At 43.0% G+C, this 15,784-nt stretch overlaps 1 protein-coding gene across 3 annotated transcripts in view; it reads left to right on the forward strand.

Annotated features, from left to right (window-relative positions):
* Window positions 1–645: 645 nt before the first annotated feature.
* LOC149323108 (tartrate-resistant acid phosphatase type 5-like) overlaps window positions 646–15,784 on the forward strand; it is a 33,822-nt gene continuing 18,683 nt past the window's right edge. The window contains exon 1 of one of the 3 annotated variants that reach the window (XM_089510000.1): window positions 646–709. The gene's annotated coding sequence lies outside the window, so the exon portion shown is untranslated. Of the gene's footprint in view, window positions 710–831; window positions 1,197–13,291; window positions 13,473–15,784 lie in introns of those variants that run through there. The other 2 variants (XM_089510019.1, XM_089509990.1) reach the window with 2 other exon arrangements.

Raw genomic sequence — 15,784 nt, forward strand, 5'->3', positions numbered from 1 at the left:
ACACAAAGGATATTGAATTTGAATTGACATTCTCACATACCATGATACCAATATATATATATTGGGTTTTCTTGACAGGTTTCTTCAGATGGAGGTTTACCTTTGCTATCCTCTGAAGCTGAGAGAGTGTGATGTGCCCAAGGGTACCAAGTGATTTTCCATGGATGAGCCAGGGTTTGAACACTGGTCTTCCAGAGTCATAGTCCAACACTCAAACCACTACACCAAAGAATAGTCCTGAAGAATAATTAAAAGGACAAAGGTGGAAGACAGGTTTTTCATACGACTGCATAAACATATGAATAGTGGAGGAAGTTCTTGATCTAGTCCATTGATATGAAAATGAGACCAGTAAAGTGTTGAAATAAAAGATACTATGTAGCAGGGATGACAAGCAGAGCTTTAATGTGTGCAAGAAGCCCATGTCAATGTTCAAACCACTGCCAGCGAGCTGGAGTTTGTGGATATATCCTAACTGATCTGTTTCTCTTTCCAGTCTCCGTTTGAATATTTTGTTTATTTTTCTTCCAGGACTGCTGTTTTGAGGTTTGAGACAGAATTCCAGGAAGACTGAAGTACTTGGCAATTCCCTGTTAGGTGCTGCTGTTTCTGATGCCCAGTTTGTGCCCATTTATCGCCTGGCATAGTGTATAATGCTGACGGCCATTGTCGAAAAAGGATGGCATATCTCACATGGAAGGATGAGCAGGTGGAAATGCCTCTAGAGTTGTGGATGATGACATGAGATCCTGTAATATAGATAAGTAGATGCATGGGGGCAAAGTTGTCCAGATTTGTGTCAAGGTTTTGCTCCTGCCTTCCCATGTTTGTTCTGGTCACGTTGTGCCCTGTTGCACAATGTTATGTAGCCTCCTGCAGAGCAAGTTTTTTTTATTAACAGCAGTTGTCTTTCCCTCTCTTGTGCTGTCTACTAATGGCAGGTGGCTTCCATGGCAGCAGGGTAATGAATCTGCTTTGGATTAAAGGCGATATCTTATGTGCTGGACCCCAACCAGATAGTTTCAGCATCTGAGATAGTTCCTTTGCAGGCCAGAATAAAATATCCCCTGACATTGGGGCCACAAGCCTCTGCTCTATCTGGCTCAACCAGCTTGTTAGCATTCAAATGTCATCAGCTCCATAATAATCCTGAGAGTTCAGTCAGGAAGAGAGAACCTGTAGAAGGAGCATCAAAGGTAGGAAAAAGCTTTTAAGATGATGATGGTGATGGTGATGGTGATGATGATGATGATGATGATGATGATGATGATATGTCCGTTCAAATCATTTCTGACTTATGGCGACCTTAAAGTGAGCCTATCATGGGGTTTTCATGGAAAGCTAGACCATCCCCAATAAGCAGCTGTCCATCTTCTATTTGAAGACGAAAAGACAAGAAAGGCTGGTTACTTTCTTTGTCTTCCATGGAATTCCAACTTTTGCTAGCAGTTTAAATGGCAGGAACATTTGCAAAACTGTTTAGATTTCTAATTAAATTCCAAGTTATTTAGTTATTTATTCGGCTATATCTCCATGAGCACTGTTTTGCTGTAGTTGTTGTTGCTTTAAGTGGTTTCCAGCTTATGGAGACCCTACGGCAAACTCATCATGAGGTTTTCTTGGCAAGTGTCTTTAGAAGGGGTTTGCCATTTCCATCCTCTGAGGCTGACAGTGTGTGACTTGCCCAAAATTACCCAGTGGATTTCATGGCTGAGCTGAGAACTGAAGCCTGGTCACCAGAGTTGTAGTCTAACACTCAAACCACTACACCATGTTAGCTCTCTAATAATAATAATAATAATAATAATAATAATAATAGAAACATTAATTGAGAGTCAGTGTAGTGTAGTGTTCTGACCATTTGACTAGGATTTTGGAGACCAGGATTTGAAACCCCATTTGGCCATGAAAGACCACTGGATGACCTTGGGCAAGTTACACTCTCTCAGCCTCAGAGGAAGGCAAAGGCAAATCCCCTTTGAACAATTTTTGCCAAGAAAATTGTGTGATAGGGTCATCTTAGTCAGAAATGACTTGAAAGCACACCACAACAACTCAAACACATAATAAAGTCACTTAATAGTTTTATATCTCTCTTTGTGAATTAAAATTGTACATTAATATATTGCATGTGGACATGAGGCGAACAGAAAGGGAATAGCCACAGGAGAGTGATTGGGGATTCCTGGCCTGGCCTGGTTCCCGCTCTGCTTCTGACCCACAAAGATAAAATGGTGGTAAAACATTTACATTATGTTGTAGGTGTGTCAGGTTTCTATTACAGGAGCATATCCAGGAGAAAGGTGGTGTTGATGGAATATTTTTCTGTATTGTATTATACACAAGTTGTACAAGGTATTTACTTTTCCCAGGCCAGTTAATATCCATTGCTGTTTGGGTGGGTGTCAGCTCTGAACAGAGATCCTTTTCCTTGGCTTTGAAAAACACTTTTCCTTTTTCTCTCCTTCTGTTACTGTTCTGTGACAGATGCCTAGACTTATAGGGCATGGCCCAGGTGTGGGCAAATCCCAACTGGACCTGATACCAGTTGCTTTTCTCTGAGGATTTGCCACTCCATGGGAAAGTTGCTATAAAAAAAACCTCCCATTGCCATTAAAACCAGGGTAAACCCAAAAACCAGCATAGTATAGTGATTTGGGTGTTGGGCTAGGGCTGCATTTGCACTGCAGAAATAATGCAGTTTGATACCATTTTAACTGCCAAGGGTCAATCCTATGGAATCATGGGATTTGTAGTTTATTGTGATCCCTAATATCTTTGACCGAGAAGCCTTATTATCTAACAAAACAATGAATCCAAGAATTCCATAACACTGAGTCACAGCTATGTTAAAGTGGTGTCAGATTGTATTACATCTGCAGTGTAGCTGTAGCCTAGGACCTGGAGACCAGGGTGCTTTGCCATGGAAATCCACTGGGTGACCTTGGGAATGTCACATTCTCTCAGACTCAGGAAAAGGCAAAGGCAAACCCTCTCTGAACAAATCTTGCCAAGAAAACCCCATGATAGGGTTGCTTTATGGTCCATTAAACTGGATCAGTTTGAGTTGGTCAGTACCGATGATGTGGACAAGATCCTTGGAAGCGTTCGGAAGACAACCTGCTCTCTCGATCCCTGTCCCTCATGGCTAGCGGCTCAGGGGGGACCGGTGGTAACCTCGTTGTTACACCGGATTATTAATACATCTCTGAGGGATGGGCAATTTCCATCCAGCTTGAAATTGGCCACTATAAAACCGCTGTTAAAAAAGCCCTCCCTCGACCCCCTGATACATAGCAATTATCGGCCAGTCTCACTGCTGCCATTTCTAGGGAAGGTGATCGAGAGGGCGGTTGCAATCCAGCTTCAATCGGTCTTGGATGAAACGGATTATCTGGACCCATTTCAAACTGGCTTTCGGGCGGGTTTACGGGGTTGAGACGGCCATGGTCGCCTTGGTCGATGATCTCCGTCTGGGCATCGACAGGGGAAGCGTGTCCCTGTTGGTGCTCTTGGACATCTCAGCGGCTTTCGATACCATAGACCATGGTATCCTTCTGGAGCGCCTGGCAGAGGTGGGAATCGGGGGCACTGCGCTCCAGTGGTTCCGGTCCTACCTCTCTGGGAGGTTCCAGATGGTGCAGCTGGGAGACGTGTGGTCCGAAAAGAGGGCCCTCACAACTGGGGTCCCTCAAGGAGCCATTCTGTCTCCCATGCTATTTAACATTTACATGAAACCGCTGGGAGAGATCATCCGGAGACATGGGGCGCGGGGTTATCAGTACGCTGATGACACCCAACTAGTTTTCTCTATGTCTCCGACTGATGCAGTGACTGAGGATGGCGTCTCTCCTCTTGTGGCTTGTCTGGAGTCGGTAATGGGCTGGATGAGGGAAAACCGACTCAGTCTGAATCCAGAGAAAACGGAGGTACTTGTGATAGGTTCCCCTGGTCCAGGAATGGCGGTGGTTCCACCTGTCCTGAACGGGATCACGCTTCCTGTGAAGGACTCCGTGCACAGTCTGGGGGTGCTTCTTGATTCGTCCCTTCACCTTACAGCTCAGGTGAATGCGACGGTCAAGAGCACCTGTTATCAGCTTCGGCTTATTCGCCAGCTGCGCCCATACCTGGCCCAGAGGGACCTTGAAACAGTGGTACACGCTCTGGTAACTTCTCGATTGGATTTCTGCAATGCGCTCTACATGGGGCAACCCTTGTACCATACCCGGAAGGTACAAATGGTCCAGAATATGGCAGCCAGACTGGTCACTGGCACGTCCAGGACCAGTCACATTACACCGGTACTTAAAAATCTGCATTGGCTACCCATTCGCTTCCGGGCGCAATACAAGGTGTTGGTTATAACCTATAAAGCCCTACATGGCTTGGGCCCAGGATACCTTGAGGACCGCCTCTCCCCATACATTCCGCCCCGCACCCTCAGAACATCTGGGCAGCAACTACTGAGGGTTCCAGGGGCCAGATTAGTCTCCACAACAAGGAGATCATATTCCATCCTCGCCCCGACCCTCTGGAATACGCTGCCCACTGAGCTCCGCTCGGCCACCTCCCTGGCCCAGTTCAGGAAGGAGCTGAAAACCTTCCTGTTCCAATCAGCATTCCCCAATACAAGTTCAGCTAGTCCCCCTCACTGACAGCAAGGGTAGTTGGCTTAAGGGGTTTTAATATTGGTTTTAATAGTTGTATTGTACTTGTATTGTTTGTTTGTTTTGATATGTAGATGATATTGTATTGTTTTATCCTGTTGTTCACCGCCCTGATCATGGGAAGGGCGGTATACAAATAAAATTTTTATTATTATTATTATTTATTATTATTATAAGGCAGAAATGACTTGAAGGCACACAGCAACAACAAAACCAAATACTAAAAGAAGATGGACAAGAGCTCCTGTTTCTTCAATAGTTGTGAAACAGGAAGAACATGCACATTTACTCATACTTGCATTCCATCTTCTATATCACTGTTCAGTGTTGCTATTAGCAGCAGGTAGATTCTCCCATGACAGTGGGGCAGTCATTCCACTCCAGGTGTGAACCCATGCTTCAAAGAAGCTGAAACTCCGATGTTTCATACCCATACAGACAGGCCAAAATAAAGCTGCTTCAGGTCACTTTGGAGTATGCTGTTTAAATGATGCATGCATCCTAAAAGGCCAGAAGATGCGCCAAAGCAGCGCTCCAGTCCGGCACGTGCTAGGGTTGGGGCCGTGCGGAGGCTCTGCCCCCACGCAACCCTAGTACGTAGCCAGGCCTCAGAATATCAAAATTAAAATCAGGGAAAGGTTACAAGACAACAAGCATTTAAAAACCATTGATACTTCTACATCAGAAATCATGCATCCCTCCTGATGTGGTTGGACTGCAGCTCCCAAGATCCCAAACCAGCACAGCTTTGTTGTGAAAAATGTTGGGAGCTACAGTAAAACACACTCCCTCGTAGGGTGGTGGAATCTCTTTTCCTGTCGTTTGCATCCATTGTTCCTGGTCCTATTCTCTGGAGCAGCAGAAAACAAGCTTGCCTCATCCTCAATATGACACAAACTGTAGTCCACTGGCAGTGGTTTGAAAAAAGACAATGATTTCTGGGAATGCTACACATACTAAAACCCCCACATTGGGGGAAGTAGGCTCAAGTCTGCAAAAGCGTATGCAAACAACTTCTCTCTTTCAGTTTGGAGATTATTACACCAGCCCCTTCCACACTGTAATCACTCTATTAAAATGGGAATATACCACTCTCTATGCCTCCATCACCACACCTCTTCTCATTCCCACATCCGGGGCTGCTGCCTCCATTCCTGCCCTCTCCCTTAACCTCATCACCCTTCCTTTCACCCTACTCAGCATGTCTTTAGGTTTTTTTCCTCAACTTTCTTCATGCAATTCCAGTTCTTTACAGCCACAGTCTTTCAAAGTTTTTACAAACTTAAATTGAGGCTGCAGAGCGCCTAAATTACATGAAAAACTGGGGGGGGGGGGGTGTTGTGTTAAAAGGACTAGCAGGGGGAAGGAGGGAAGGAGGGGACAATGACACTACATGACTGGCAATCATGCAACTGCCCCACAAATGGCTTTTTTCATCCAATACATTTCAGGATTGCCAGTTCATTCACAGGTTTCCCCCATAAATGAAAAGGGACACCTGAGGGTCAGACAGCTATGGGTGGGAGGTGGCATCATACGATCAGCATCACCAAAGCTACTTCCCTTCCAATGAAATTGCAGTTTAAAAGCTGAGCGTGCTAATCTTCTAAGTCTTAATAGTGGTGCAAGATCCCTTTGCATATTAAAATGTTAGTTGTCATCTCATCTGCTAAGTGAGGTTCTTATGCCTGCTTTGTTGGAACATGTTACTGGTCCTGTACCCATATCACTGAGTCATAGAATCATAGAGTTGGAAGGAGTCTCATGGCCTTTTCAGTCCAACTCCCTGTTCACTGCAGGATCTCCAGCTTTTGAAGATCTCCAGAGAAGGAGACCCCACTACTTCTCTGGGCCATTGGTTCCATTGCCCAACTAGTCTTACAGCCAAGAAGTTCCTGCTTAGGTTCATTCAAAATCGATTCTCCTGTTACTTCAAACCATTAGGCTTGGTCCTACCCTCTGGGGCAGCAAAGAACAGGCCTGCCCCATGTTATGAGATATTTAAAGAGTGCAATCATGTCTTCTCTTCACCAGGCTGAACATATCCACCTCCTTCAACCTCTCCTCATATATTTTACTCTTCATATCTTTTATCATCCTCATTGCCCTTCCTTGAGCCTGCTCCACCTTGTCCATATTGTTCTTACAATGAGGCACCCAGAACTGAACACTACTGCAGATGAGGCCTGGCCAGTGCAAACTCTCCTAATGTTCATACTTTGCATGTTCATCATGGCTTGTATGTAAAACCCATTTCCCACTTTTGTTCCTTTAACTACTCTGTACTGAACTTGTCATCCCATCACCATGCCCATATATTTTACATTCCTATTAAAAGTCACACTCCTCTTGACCCCCGTAATTCTTCACCATTGTCTGTGCTGGTTATGCCTGGCTGATAGATGTTGTAGTCCTGCAACATTTGAAGGAAGGATGACACATCCCCATCCCTGTTTCAAAGAATATTGAAATGCACAAGTTTCCATTCCTTCAATGTGCACAAATAGTGTAGCATTGTAGTGTAGTTGCAATGTAGTGATTCCAGGCTAAGTTAAAGGCAATGTATGTGGCAGTCGAAAGCCGTATTTATTCTGAATTAGGGATAAAAGTGTGACCTTGTGCCAGTCACATATCATGCCTTTAGCACATCCTGCCTGGTTGGAAAGGTTTTTGTTCCATGAATCATTATTGCCAAGTCATGGTCTCAGATCCACATGATCTTCTTAGGAATGGAAATGGCAAGTCATGCAAAGGCAGGAGAGAGAGAGAACTGGGCATAGCTGTGAAAAGGGGAAGAATTATTGTCTACAAGGAAGCAAAAAAGAAGGAAGGGAAGAACTGAGGGACCAGCCTGGCATACAAATAGACAGAATATATGGCTGCTACCTCTGCCCTTTAATATTTAGCCTGGTTTCCAAAAAAATAGGTTTTTTATTTGTTTTGTTTTTCTGGCATGGAATCAAGATGACAGAAAAAGCTTCACATGTAACTTTTGTATGCCAAGCTGTTGTCAAAGGCACAGGAGCACAGCCAATTATAGCATTGTCCACCCTTTCCTTCATCCCCGGCAGTTTGTAAAAGTCATTATGCAAGATGGTTGGCTTGGGGTGCATCTACTCTGCCAAATAATGAAGTTTGACAACACTTAAAATGCTTTCGCTCCATTCTATGGAATCCTGGGGTTTATCATTTTACAAGGTCTTTTGCCTTCTGTGCCAAAGGGTGCTGGTGCCTCACAAAACTACAAATCCCTGGATTCTGAAGGATGGCAGTTAAAGTGGTGTCAAACTGCATTATTTCTACAGTGCAAATGCACCCTTGGTGTTGTATTTGGGTCCCACTTTTGCTTCTGATAACAACTGTGTACAGCCACAATGTAAAGCTCTGAAAGTGGCATAAAAATCATCTCCTAATTCCAAATATACATGTGCAAACTGCTTTGAGTTCCCATTAAAAATCCAAGTATAGCTTCAAAACAGAATAAAAAGGAGAATTAGCTATACAATCCTGTCAAATAATCACCATTTTGTATGTATAATGTGATAGATCAAGCAGCAGCATGTCATTTGGGTATATAATTTCGACTGGTCTTGCACCTATTTCACAGCTCAGAAAAGGTTTTCAATCACAGTTCCAAGAATCCACCCAGAAATTATAGCCATTAGGCGCACTGCCTGGGGATTCTGGGAATTGTATTCCAAAAGACCCTTTCCCTAGGCTCTGCCTTTGTTCATACACAGTTTAAGCTATGGAAGAACAAGAATTCTGGGCCATGTTGCCTTCATAATGTACAGGGAACCTACCGGTATGTTCATTTCTGAGTATGACGTACAGATTTTGTGGACCATAAAGGGACAAACCATAAAAGAACAAAGATTTTTGGACCATAAAGGAACATAAACAGGACATAAAGGCTCCATCAATAAAGGGCATCCCTTGTAATAAGGGACTGCTGATAACCATAGCCATGATGTTAGAAGTTAGCCTCATGCAGGAAATTGTGCTTGAGAACATGGGATCCATTGCAGTGCCTATCCTGAAGACAGGTTTTCAGATAAAAGAAAATTTGTGAAGGATAAAGCAAAGGAGTTTTTTCCATAACAACCTTCCCATGTTAGACTCAGATTAGATGAGGAGTGGGAACTGTTTGTTTGTTTGTTTGTTTGTTTATGTTTATTCATTTCTTTTGTATGCCACCTTTCTCCCAAAGTGTGAACTATGCAGTCCTCCAGAAAGAGTTGGATTGAAGGGCCGCCATTCCTCACCATGAGCTCTAATGGCTGTGGCTGCTAGGAGTTGCAGTCCAACTACTTTAGGGAAACTGATTCCCATTCTTTCTTTATACAATATCCTATGAAATATGGGTAGAATCAGTAATACAGTATTACTTCATACACTGCTGCTATTGGTTTTCACATTATGATTTTGCAAGAGGGATTTAGCTTTGGTCATTGATTGACCAGAGTCTTAAACCTGGAGTTCACATGGTCTTCATTCAGGCAGCTCTGGTGTTTTTCCAAATGACAAAGACTGCATAGCAGTAGGTTACAGTTGCTAACCCTCATGATACATTGGTTCCTCCACATTCACTGGGCTTAGGAGTGAAGGACCCTCGTGAATGTGGAAAAAACTCAAATTAAAAAAAAATTGTTTTACCTGAGAGAATACCTAGAAAAGTGTTTTCTCTTGGAACGTCTAGGAACTTTATCGCACCCACTTTTTTCAACATTATGGGTACAGGAAGAGGACGCTCGTGTCCGCCATGACCACCCCAAAATGGATTTTACCACACGCCAAAGCATCCTCCAAAAGGCCCCGTTCCAAAATGGTGCCCGTCAGCACTGAATGGGGACGACTTGGTACTGGGTGATGGAACGGGGCCTTTTGGGGGATGCTTTGGCGTGCGATAAAATCCATTTTGGGGCGGTCACGCGTGCACACGAGCGTTCTCTTCCCATACCTGTAATTTTGAAAAAAGCGGGTGCGATAAAGTCCTAGGTCTTCCAGCAGAACTCTATGGTCAACTTCTGGCAGAGTTGTGCTGGAGGACCTAGAGATACCTAGAGCGAACATATTAAAAAATGCAAATAATCAAATCCAAAAAAGTCACAGCTGCAAATGTGGAGGGCCAATGGTACATCCAACTGTCTCTTCATCAGAGAGAGGGGGAAAGAGATGTTTTGAACATTGGACTAGGACTCTGGGAAACCAAAGTTGGAATCCATGCTTAGCCATAAAAACCCTTTGGATGACTTTGGGTTAAGTAACACTCTCGCAGTCCCAGTAGAATAGCAGTAGCATTTACATTTCTATACCACTTAGCACTCTCTAAGTGGTTTACAATCTGTAAGCCAATTGCCCCCAACAAACTGGCAATGGCAAAACTTCTCTGAATGAATCTTGCCAAGAAAACTCTACAATAAGGTTGCCATAGGTTGCAATCAGCCTGAAGGCACATAACAACAACAACTTCATCAGAGAGGTTATGGAAAAGACTTAACATGATTGATTGTAGCCAAAGAAATGAGGAAGCTTGGAAATCAGTGCACAAGAAACCACAAAATGCCCAGGAGAGATTCAAGTTATAGTCAGGAATGTAGCTGTGGGGCGAGGGAGCAACATGAGGGTATCTATCATTACAGTAACTTCAAACTTCACTGAGCATTTCGAAATAGAGTTTGAGCACCCAAAGAAAAGGCCCTGGCAAAGTGACCAAGGGAATGCAAACTGAACAAACACAGGAATTCTTAAGTAGGAACGCTTTTCAGTGTCTCATTATCTGCAGTGCTAGAAATTTGGAGGTGGAAGAAAAATTTTATGGGGGTGAGAATTTGTGTTTGGGAGTCCAGTGCCCTCATTTTGTGCCCCTTCAGAGCAGTGTTGCCAATCACCCTCGAAGGAAATCCCCTGATTGGCCTACTGGAATGCAACCAAAATTCATGGGAGGGGGTGGGACCTCTGGGTCAGCGGGGTCACAAGGCACAACGGGAAGGCTAAAGGGGGTGGGACATCCAGGATGGGAGGTATGTTGGGCATTTTGGGGGTCGGGAAGGTATTTTCGGGCCTTTTTTGGGCAGGAAGGTGTGTTTGGGCAGGAAGGTTAAATTCCCTGAAAATTCTCGGAAATTTGGCAAACCCAGAAAATTCCCAGAAAGGTTTAAAATTTCCCAGTTTCTGGGACATTTCCCGTGAATTGGCAACACTGCTCCTGAAATACACCCTTGGCTATAGTCCACCAGAATTAGAAGGGCCAGAGATTCTGCACACTTGCTCTGTAGCATGTACGTTTCATAGAATCCCACCCTACAAAGCCAAAAACAATCTGCTAAAGATAGGAACAAAAGAGCCATCATATCCTTTTCCTTCTTCTTTTTTAAATGGACAAGTTGTGCAAAAGAGCAGGCTGTGAAAACGGGCCCAGCTGTGTTACAGTTGCTGTTTAAGCTCATCCTTGGTAAAAGTCAGTAGCACTTTTATCTGTACAGTGCAGACTGAGCATTGTCGTGATTGGGAAAAATGGCAATTCTAGTGGCAAACTTCATTCCTAATCCTAAAAGAAAGTAGGTGGGTGCTTGGGTGGAGAAAAGGAAAGCAATATGTTCCTAAAGAGAATGGGAAAAGGAGGTTAAAATCCATGTGCAGTTTGTGGGTTGATGAGACAACTTATCTGCACAAATGGTCTGGGTGATTAACTGATAAGGAACAACCTCATTGGTGAGACAAATGAGGATATTATTGGAGGTCTTCATCTAATCATTGTATCTGTGTTATCTTTATTGTGGTGTGTTAAGAGGGTGTTGTGGTGGGGTGATAGGAAAGCAATGAAGCATCTGTCATCTGCTAGCTCTTGTGATATGCTGCAGTTGTCCACAAAGAGGCACAACACTGGGGGAATGGAGGGGTCAAACTACATGGTATATTAAAGACAACGTGTACACCTACAGATCAATCTCCACACACTCTAAAGCAGGCACATGTGGCCTCAGCCCAGGCTAGGACTGGAAAGTATGTGCGGAGAAGGTTTAAATCTGCTCCCATATGATTTCTATCTATTTTTTTTTGAAAGCTAGATTTTTAAAAATATCTTTATTAATAAGTTCTTATTAGTAACAAATTACACTTCGTTAACTGTACAAATAAACATTTTTAAAAGATAACATCTTTTGATATGATTTGCTCTTTTGCTCTTCTTTTTTTCCTGTACTTCCAATCTCCATTGTCCTATATATGTTACTTCGTTCTTCTTCTTTTTCATTCCCTCTAGTTTGACTTCATCTTATTTTAATTTGTTAAGCTGTCCTTATCATCTCATCTATTCTCTTCTCATGTTCCATGTTATCAATTATGTTTTTTTAACGCATACCAAAATATTCCTGTATATTTATATATCCATTCCATATACATACCATAAATTATATCCATAATATATATCTACAACTTATCAGGGAACAAAAATATTCTTAAACATAGTGCTATTGTTTCTGCTGTTATTATTATATATTTAAATACATATCGAGTCCTACTATATTAGTGGTACGTATATTCCTCTTTTTGTAAATACATGGATGGGGGTGTTCTTATTGTTCCACAGAAGGCATGTGGACAGTTTGTGAGATAAGCGGGAGAGCAAATCAGCTCGAATTGAGACCTCACTCTTACTCTATATCCAGGGAGAGAATGTACAGGTGTGCTATGCACAAAGGAAGCAAGCTGAGTGAGAAAAGGCTGAAAGCAGGGAAGTAAAAAAATCAAGGAGCAAGTCCTAGCCAGCAGCAACCCCCTTTTGCTAGGCTAGCCTTTCAGGAGGTAGGCAGCACATTTGCTTTGCATGCACAAGATCTCATATTTAACATCTGGTATTTCTAGGCAGGGCTAAGGAATAACCCTGCATGAAACCCCAGAGATCCATTGCTGCCAGTCTTGTCAACCAAGTTGACAAGCCCAGTCCTCTCAACAGTGGTAGAGAGCAATGGCTCTGTGGGGTCTCGGGCAGAATTATACTCCATGCCTAGAGATGCCAAAGGTTTAACATGAGCTCTTATGTATGCAAAGCAAGTGTGCTATCCATCCAACTAAAGGCCCTCCTTTGTCCCTGTGTCACTACCAGGATGACCAGACATCCTCTTTTTCCAGGCCACATCCTGCATTTTGACCTTTTGTCCAGGAAGAATTCCAGAATGTCCTCCATTTTAAGCATGACCAAAAAGCATGCATTTGCATTTATATGAGTGTTTTGATCTTTAATTTGGTAATGTTCTCCATTTTTTGTGAATGTCCTACATTGGGCAGTGCCTTGCCATCCTTTGCGGTTAAGACATCTGATCACTCTGATCCCTACCCCTTTGGTCAGTCATGCTTCTCCTGTCTATAGAAATGAAGGTGCCATGGCTCTGGCTTTTACTGGACAGAAGTTCCTGGCTATCAGTTTGGCCCTCTCTATCTTTGCTCTCATTTCTTTGGCTATTTACCAAAATTTGATGTATATGCAACGTAAATTCTTCAGGTCTAAGGAACTGCAGTGAAGGTGCTTGTATTCCAGACAGTAGACAATCTACATATTATGTGACAGTGACCTGAATACTAGTTGCTGGCAGCTTGTTGTGGTTTGTGGGTTCCCCATATAAGGCGGTGTTTCTCTTCTAGCTGACACTTCCTGAACCAGGAACAGCGTCTTTCTCTTAAAGTTACAAACACACTTTCTAGAATTTACTACTGCGTAGGATATTATGGGACTGAGATATAGATACTGTAGGAAAGAAGATCTGAAAGAGAATGGGACTTGAGAAAACTGAAGGCAACGAAAGGGTATGTGTAGCAAAACGTCACATAGGCGTTTTTTAATGATTTATTTGATTTATAGTGGGCCCTTGGAATCCACTGGGGTTTGATACCAGGAACCTCCCAATGCCCCCAATCTACCTGGATAGCAAAATCTACAGATGCTCAAGTTCCATTGTACACAATGTAGTAGTAAAATGGTGTCCCTTAATCCATCTTTGCTTTTTTTAAATGTTTTCAAGCCATAGATGGCTGACTCCATGGATGCAGAATCCAAGAATGGAGGCCTGATTGTATACCCCCCCCCCCTTTCTTCCTATGCAGGATCCAAGGTTAGAGAAAGATTTATGTTATTGAAGTAGAAAAAGAAGAAGAGCTGCACAGAATGGGGCAATAGCTAGTTTGGCAGCAAGTTGAAGGTACCAGATCCCATCTAATTCAGAAGCCTCCTGGTTAGAACTTGTAAGGAAGACTGCAAATGAATTCCAGATTAGCTGTATTTCAGGGGAAGGCGATGGCAAACCACCTCTGGGTATTCTTTTCCTATTAAATCTATGGGATCATCATAACTCAACAGGTGACCTGAAGGCACATACAGTCAGCCCTCCATATCCACAGATTCCTTATCCATGGATTCATACGTCCATGACTTGAAAATATTTTTTAAAATATGTAACTTCCAAAAAGCAAACCTGGATTTTGCCATTTTATATAAGGGACACTATTTTACTATACCATTGTATTTAATGGGGTTTGAGCATCCATGAATTTTGATATCCACAGAGGGTCTTGGAACCAAAGAGTATAGCAAGGGCCCACTGTATTACTACTGTTACTACTATGAAGGTAGGCAGTCACCAGCAATTCTACCTTTTATCTCCTCCTTCACAAATATCCACTGAAAAATATAAGATGGAAGAGCTGCATGACAGGAGCTGTCTATGGGGATTGGGGAGCTTGGCACTGAAGAAAGGGGAGGCTTGAGAGATAAAGTGGCCCTAGGGATAAACCAGAGGAATGAAAGCTGAGGTTTCCAAGGATGAACACCCTTCACTCTTTCTGGAAACCTTTTTACTATCTCCACTAACATAAGCAGGAATCAAGAGGAGGGAAAATGTGGTGGAGCACAACTTCAGAGCAGGAGCAATGAGTCATCTGCTGGAATGCAAAAGAGCTGTTATGTGTTATTGCTGTTTGCATCAAAGAAATGCAGAGGAATCTATGGCCTAAAGTAGAGAATCATGTGGCCCCTCCACTGGACTTCAACTCCCAGCATTCTCACCATTGGCTAAGCTTGCTAGGGCTTCTGGTAGCTATATTATTCATGCTCTTAGCCTAATTCCAATGGCTTGTCCAACTAGAATAGGTCCATTGACTCAATGGGATTTACTCCAGTCTGGTCTAGTTGGATTTGGAACTACCATTGATTACAGGTGAGAAAGAAGTAAATAAAGAAGAAGAATAGCATCCCATACGTTGACAGGCAATTTAAAGGCACCCACACGTGCAACCACACACAGACACACACACATATTTGTAAGGAGCCTCATAGGCCATCAAAGGGACCCCTTAAGCAAGCCCTAGCTCCACTCAGAGAAGGATCTCCAGCTAGACTTTTCAGTACTCCAGATGTTTTGGACTTCAGCTCCCAGAATTCCTGACTATTGACCAAACTAGCTGGGGCTTCTGGGAGTTGAAGTCTAAAACACATGGAGGACCAATGTTTGAGAATCACTGAGCAAGAGCATTCTCAAAAAGCAGCTGTTCATTCTCTTTTTGAAGACGAAAAGACAAGAAGGGATGAGTACTTCCTTTTTCTCCCATGGAATTCCAGCTTGTGCTAGAAATTTAAATGGCAGGAACATTTGCAAGACTGTTTAGATTTCCAATTAATTCAGAGTTATTTAGTTATTTATTTAGCTATTTATCCATGAGCATTGTTATGCTGCTGCTGCTGTGTGCCTTCAGGTGGTTTCTGACTTATGGAGACCCTAAGGCAAACCTATCATGGGGTTTTCTTGGCAAGTTTCTTCAGAGAGGGTTTGCCATCGCCATCCTATGAGGCTGAGAGAGAGTGACTTTCCCAAGATTACCCAGTGGGTTTTATGGTGCAGTGGGGATTTGAACCCAGGTCTCCAGAATCATAGTCCAACGCTCAAACCATAACATCACTTTTTCTATTAAATACCCAATGTGATTAACAAAATTAAAATTAAAAAGATAACACAAAAATCAGCAACAAGGAAGGAAGCTTAGAAACTTATACAGTTCATAACAAACGCAATATCCGGTGTGACAGTAGAGCATGCTTAAGCAGTATGTGTGGTCAGGTGATGCCT

This window comes from Sceloporus occidentalis, unplaced genomic scaffold (assembly GCF_023333645.1).
Source record: "Sceloporus occidentalis isolate IW3139 unplaced genomic scaffold, rSceOcc1.0.p SCAF_1, whole genome shotgun sequence".
Taxonomy (NCBI): Eukaryota; Metazoa; Chordata; class Lepidosauria; order Squamata; family Phrynosomatidae; genus Sceloporus; species Sceloporus occidentalis.